Here is a 6,398-nt window from a genome sequence, read left to right as displayed (position 1 = left end):
GTCAGTCCCTCAACTGGCTGAGCCACCCAGGGGCCCCGCCATGGCCAATTTTCAATGCTTATTTGGACCATTAGCATCTTTTTTGACACAGTTGATCACCTTCCTTCTTTTTAAAACTTTTACTTTCTTCACTTGGCCTCCAGGACACCATGCCCTCCTGACTTTTCCTCTTACCTTGCTGGCATCTCCTTTTAAGTGTTCTCTACTGTTCTTTTCCTGACCTCTTGCTGCTGGAATGTAGCAGGGCTTAGTCCTTGACCCTCTCCTATTCAATATGTGTAATCAGTCACCAGATGATATCAAGTCTCATGATTTTAATAATTAATTTATTTCGAGAGGGACCATGACTGCATGAGTGGGGGAGGGGCAGAGAGAGAATCCCAAGCAAGCTCCTCATTGCCAGCATAGAGCCCCATGCAGGGTTCAAACTCATGAAACCAGGAGATCATGACCCGAGCTGAAACCAAGAGTCGGCCACTTAACCAATCGAGCCACCCAGGTACCCCAAGTCTCACGATTTTAAACGTCGTCTATACCCTGGAGACTCACAAATTCGCTCTTCAAACCACATATCTCTGAATTACCAGGATCAGTATCTCTATTTGGTTGTATAATAGGCATATTAAGCTTAAGATGTCCCCCAACTCCTGATATATCGACCTCAACTTCCTGCAAACTTCCCCAAAGCTGTAAATGGTAATCTTATTCCTCCAGTTGCTCAAGACAAAAATGTGGGAGATTTTTTTTTTATTTCTTTTTTTCTTACTCCAAAGCTAATTCCTTGGCAAATCTAGTTGACTTTACCTTTAAATTTTTTTTAAATGTTTATTTTTGAGAAAGAGAGACACATAGTGTGAGTGAGGAAGGGGCAGAGAGAGAGGGAGACAGAATTCAAAACAGGCTCCAGGCTCTGAGCTGTCAGCACAGAATCCGATGTGAGGCTCCAACTCACGAACCCATGAGATCATGACCCGAGCTGAAGTTGGACACTTAACTGACCAGCCACCCAAGAGCCCTGGCTTTACCTTTAAAACAAAACCAGAATCCTGTCACTTCTCACCACCTCCACTGCTACTGTGTAAGTCCTAGCCAATTTGTTTCTCACCTGGATAAATACAAGAGCCTTTTAACTGATATCTCTGTATCCACTCTTGCCTTCCTCTCATATAACCTTAATTCATCCTGAAAGTAATCTCTTAAAAAACATAAGAGAGTGGGGATGTAAAATGGTGCAGCTGCTATGGAAAACAATACGATGATTCCTACAAAAACTGAACATAGAATTACCATATGATACCATAAACAAATGTTATGATACCATAAATAAATGTTAAAAAATAATAAACAAAAGATTTACCATATGATCCAGCAATTCCACTTCTTGGTGTATACCCCCAAAGAATTGAAAGCAGGAACTCTTAAAATTTCTTTTTAATGTTTTTTATTTATTTTTGAGAGATAGAGACAGCGAGAGCAGGGGAGGGTCAAAGAGAGAGGGAGACACAGAATCCGAAGCCAGGCTCAAACCCATGAACTGTGAGATCATGACCTGAGCCGAAGTCGGACGCTTAACTGACTGAGCCAACCAGGCATTCCAAAAGCAGGAATTCTAACAGATATTTGTGTTTTATTTTTTATTTTTGAGAGACAGAGAGAGTGTGAGCAGGGGAGGGTCAGAGAGAGAGGGAGGTACAGACTCTGAAGCAGGCTCCAGGCTCTGAGCTAGCTGTCAGCACAGAGTCCGACGCAGGGCTCGAAACCACAAATCACGAGATCATGACCTGAGCCAAAGCCAGACGCTTGATTGACTGAGCTGCCCAGGTGCCCCTCTAACAGATATTTTTACACCAATATTCACAACTTCATTTTCTCAATAGCCCAGAGATGGAAGAATGGACCGATGAATGGATAAAGAATTGACAGATGCATGGATATATGAAATGGGGTGTATACATACAATGGAATATTATTCGGCCTTAAAAAGGAAGGAAAGTCTGACACAGGCTACAACATGGATGAATCTTGAAGACATTATGTCATGTGAAATACTGCAGTCACAAAAGGATGAATCTTGTATGATTCTACTTATATAACATATAGAGTAGTAAAAATTCATGGAGACAAAAAGTAGAGTGATACAAAGGGCTAGAGGGGGAGGGGATGGGGAGTTCTTGTTTAATAATGGGTTCAGAGTTTCCGTATGGTTGGATAAAAAAGTTATGGAGTTGGATGATGGTTTTGAATGTGCAACAGTGTGAATGTAATGAATGCCACTGAGCTGTAGAGTTGAAAATAGTTAAATTATGAGGTGCCTGGGCGGCTCAGTCGGTTAAGCGTCTGACTTTGGCTCAGGTCATAATCTCATGGTTCTTGGGTTTGAGCCCTGCGCCAGGCTCTGTGTTGACAGCTAGCTCAGAGCCTGGAGCCTGCTTCAGATTCTGTGTCTCCCTCTCTCTCTGACCCTCCCCTGCTCACACTGTCTCTCTCTCTCAATAAATAAAAATAAATATAGAAAAATAAAAAAGAAAATAGTTAAATTGTAAGTTTTAAGTTCTATATATTTTTTCACATGAAAAATTTTATAAGTCAGATCTTGAGTCTCCTCTGCTCAAAAGTCTCCAATATCTATTTATTGTATTTAGAGGGAAAGCTGCTAAGTCCTCACAATCTCCTTCAAAGCCCTAGATAGTTGATCTGCCCTCAAACTACTGGTCCCTGTAATCACTCTGTTACAGTCATATTGGCCACTTTTTTTAGTTTATTTATTTTGAGAGAGAGAGTGCAAGTGGGGGAGGAGCAGAGAGAGAGTAGGTAGCAGAGAGACACTGAGAATCTGAAGCGGGCTCTGTGCTAACAGCAGAAAGTCCGATAAGGGGCCCCTAAGCCAAAGTCAGACCCTTAACTCTGAGCTTCCCAGGCACCACCATATTGGCCATTTAAATTTTTTTTTCATTTATTTATTTTTGAGAGAGAGAGAGAGAGACATAACATGAGCAGGGGAGGGGCAGAGAGAGAGGGAGACACAGAATCAGAAGCAGGCCCCAGGCTCTGAGCTGTTAGCACAGAGCCTGACATGGGGCTTAAACTCACCTGAGATCATGACCTGAGCCAAAGTCAGACACTCTACCCACTGAGCCACCCAGGTGCCCTCATGTTGACCATTTCAATGTTCCTTCAAAGTTGCCAGCACTCTCCTGACTCAGGATCTTTGAACTTCTTGCTCCCTCTGCTTAGAATGACCTTACATCCCAGGCGGGCCTGGGTGGTTCAGTGCGTCCTGCTCTTGACTTCTGCTCAGGTCATGATTTCACAGTTCATGGGCTTTTGTGGGTTTAAGCCCTGCATTGGGCTCTGTGCTGACAGTGTGGAGCCTTCTTGGGATTCTCTGCCTCCCTCTCTCTCTCTGTTCCTCCCTCACTCACTCTGTCTCAAAAATAAATAAATAAACTTAAAAAAAAAGAGAAAGAAACTCTTACCCCAAATATCCATGTGCTTCACCTCCTTCAAATCTTGACTTAAATATCATCTTTTACCCACTTTGATCACATTTAAAATTGCAGCGTGCACCCACATTCCCATTCCTCTCCTATGTTTAAAGTTTTTCTCCACACCACTTGCCACCATTTGACATGTTACACATTAAAAATATTTTTTTAATGTTTGTTCAATTTTGAGACAGAGAGGCAAAGCGTGAGCAGGGGAGGGGCAAAGAGAGAGGGAGACACAGAATCCGAAGCAGGCTCCAGGCTCTGAGTTGTCAGCACAGAGCCCGATGCGGGGCTCGAATTCATGAACCATGAGATCATGACCTGAGCCTAAGTCGGATGGTCAACCGACTGAGCCACCCAGGTGCCTCCTATACATTTTACTTTCTAAAACAGAAAAAATTATTTGCTTCACTCTGACTAGAATGCGACCTTCATGAAGGCAGGGATTTTTTTAAAAGTTTATTTATTTTGAGAGAGAGAGAGAGAGAGAGAGAGAGAGAGAGAATGAGAATGAATGGGGGAGGGGCAGAGAGGGAGGGAGAGAGAGAATCCCAAGCAGGTTCCTCATTCTCAACATGAGCCGAAAGTGGGACTTGAACTCCCCATGAACCAAAATCAAGGGTCAGATGCTTAACTGACTGAGCCACCCAGACGCCCCAGGGCCTTTGAAAAAACATATTCTTATCAAAGTGCCTGGGTGGCTCAGTCGCTTAAGTGTCGGACCTCATCTCAGGTCTTGATCTCATGGTTTGTGAGTTCGAACCCAGCAACAGGCTCTAGAGCCTGCTTCAGATTCTGTGTGTGTCTGCACCTCACCTGCTCGCACTCAGTCTCTGACTCTCAAAAATAAACAAACATAATAAAAAATACATAAAGATATTCTTATCACCAGAGATAGGGAGAGTTTGTTTTAATTAATTAATTCTAAGTAGGCTCCACACTCAATATGGGACTCAACTCAAAACCTCAAGATCAAGAGTCACATGCTCCACACACTGAGCAAGCCAGGCGCCCTTATTTTATTATTTTTTAAGTAAGCTCTATGCCCAACATGGAGCTTGAACTCATGACTCCAAGATCAAAAGTCCCATGCTCCACCTACTGAGCCAGCCCGGAGCCCTGAAGGCAGGGATTTTTTGCTTATCTTGTTTACTTATCTACCCCTAGCACCTGAAACAGTGCCTAGAGCACAATAGACACCCGATATTTGTGAGCAAATGAAAGAGTAAACGTAAGGAAAGCAAGGACAAAGACAGATAGATTGGAGCAAGCTGGAGTGGCCAACATGAGAAAATCTGAAAAGAGAAAGATAGAGGTGAAGCTGTAAAGGTCATTAACATCTAGACTCCTGAGAGCCTGGGATGCAGGGCTAAAACTTCAAACCTAATCCATGAAAAATAAGACAAAAAAACCTAATTCATGGACAAGGAGAGTCTCCAAAGGCTTTTGAATATAGAACTGGTTTATGCTGTGTAGATGGTGTGACCAAGTGACCACGCTCTAGTGTTAATAGGTCCAATGGTGCTATTTATTAAACAGGTGAGCATTTTATGTGGGGTACCTTGTGTGATCTTCCCAGTAGCCCTGTGAGGTAGGAACTCAAGGTCACACAGCTAGGAAGTGGCAGAACTCTGATTTGAACCTTAGCGTGTCTAATCAAGTTTCAGCTAATCTCGTGTCTTTACTTCATCCACCTTCCTGTCTGACTTTCCACCCAGACGATAAGCTGCAATCTACCCTTCGTCTGCATCATCTCCTTCCCCCACCCCAGGCCTAGCCCGGCGCTTGCCCACAAGGTCATCAGTGTGTGTTGACCCATGGGAACCCTCTGCTTGGATCTCTGATCCTCCTTGTCTGCTCATCCCCACACCTTGGTTCTTGGTTCCTTTCACGGCCATCCAGGAGATCTGGAGTCAAATCCCAGCTTAGATGCTTCTCAGTAATGTGGTGTTGGGCAAGTTAACATCCCCTGACTTTATTGTCTTCATTATTAAAATGGGATATTATGCTGGTTGTTGTGAGAATTAAGTCATAGAATTAATAAGTAAATTAAATTAAATTATTAAATTTATTAAGTAAATATTAAATAAATTTAATACGTAAATTTATAAGTAAAACACTGAACACATCATATGACATAAAGTCCCTAATGTGGTAGTTTTTATTGTCTTATTCCCCTACCCATGTCCTCAAGAGTCTAACACAACGCTAGTCACTGGTAGAGGGTTTAATAATCATCTGTTTAATTAAACAGTATTTAAAAGATTGGGATTAGCAGAGGTCTATTTTAATCCTGGGTTGTGGGTACTGGGCGATTTCTGTCTCTAGAGCTGTTTTTTCACTGTCTGGGGGACCTCTAGTTCTTTTTTTTTTTTTGAAAAGCAAAGGGCTTTATTACGGGTTTAGGCTTGCCGGGGCCTAAACTCGGGCTCACAGACTTTCCCAGCGTGGTGGATCCATGCTGAGAGCCCCGAACAAAGGTGGGGCAGGGCTTTTATGAGTTTGGGAAGGGGGAGTTACAGGAATCCAATTATTATTGACAGGTTTATCCAATTACAACATTTAGAGTGTTAACCAATCACAGAGTGGACCCAGGACCCAGGACCCTCACATAGGGTGTAACTAGCCTTAGGCCTGCCTTTACGAATGTTAAGGGTATTACAAGGGTGGTCCCTCTTGCCTTGGGCAATGTGTGCCCTTCTATCATCTCAAACCTGCATCCTTACATTCCCCCCTCTGTCTTGTGACTGACCCAATCCTGGGTCAGCTGAATTACAATTGTACCCCAAAAGCCTGGCATAGCCCTCCTTGGTGTAAGGAGAATTTCTTACCCTGTAAAGGGCATAGGGAAGGAGAGTTTACCCAATTTCCTCCAGTCTCCATGGTTAATTTGGTAAGGGTCTCTTTTAG

Source organism: Suricata suricatta, chromosome 8 (assembly GCF_006229205.1).
Source record: "Suricata suricatta isolate VVHF042 chromosome 8, meerkat_22Aug2017_6uvM2_HiC, whole genome shotgun sequence".
Lineage (NCBI taxonomy): Eukaryota > Metazoa > Chordata > Mammalia > Carnivora > Herpestidae > Suricata > Suricata suricatta.
Note: the sequence above shows the minus strand (reverse complement) of the source record.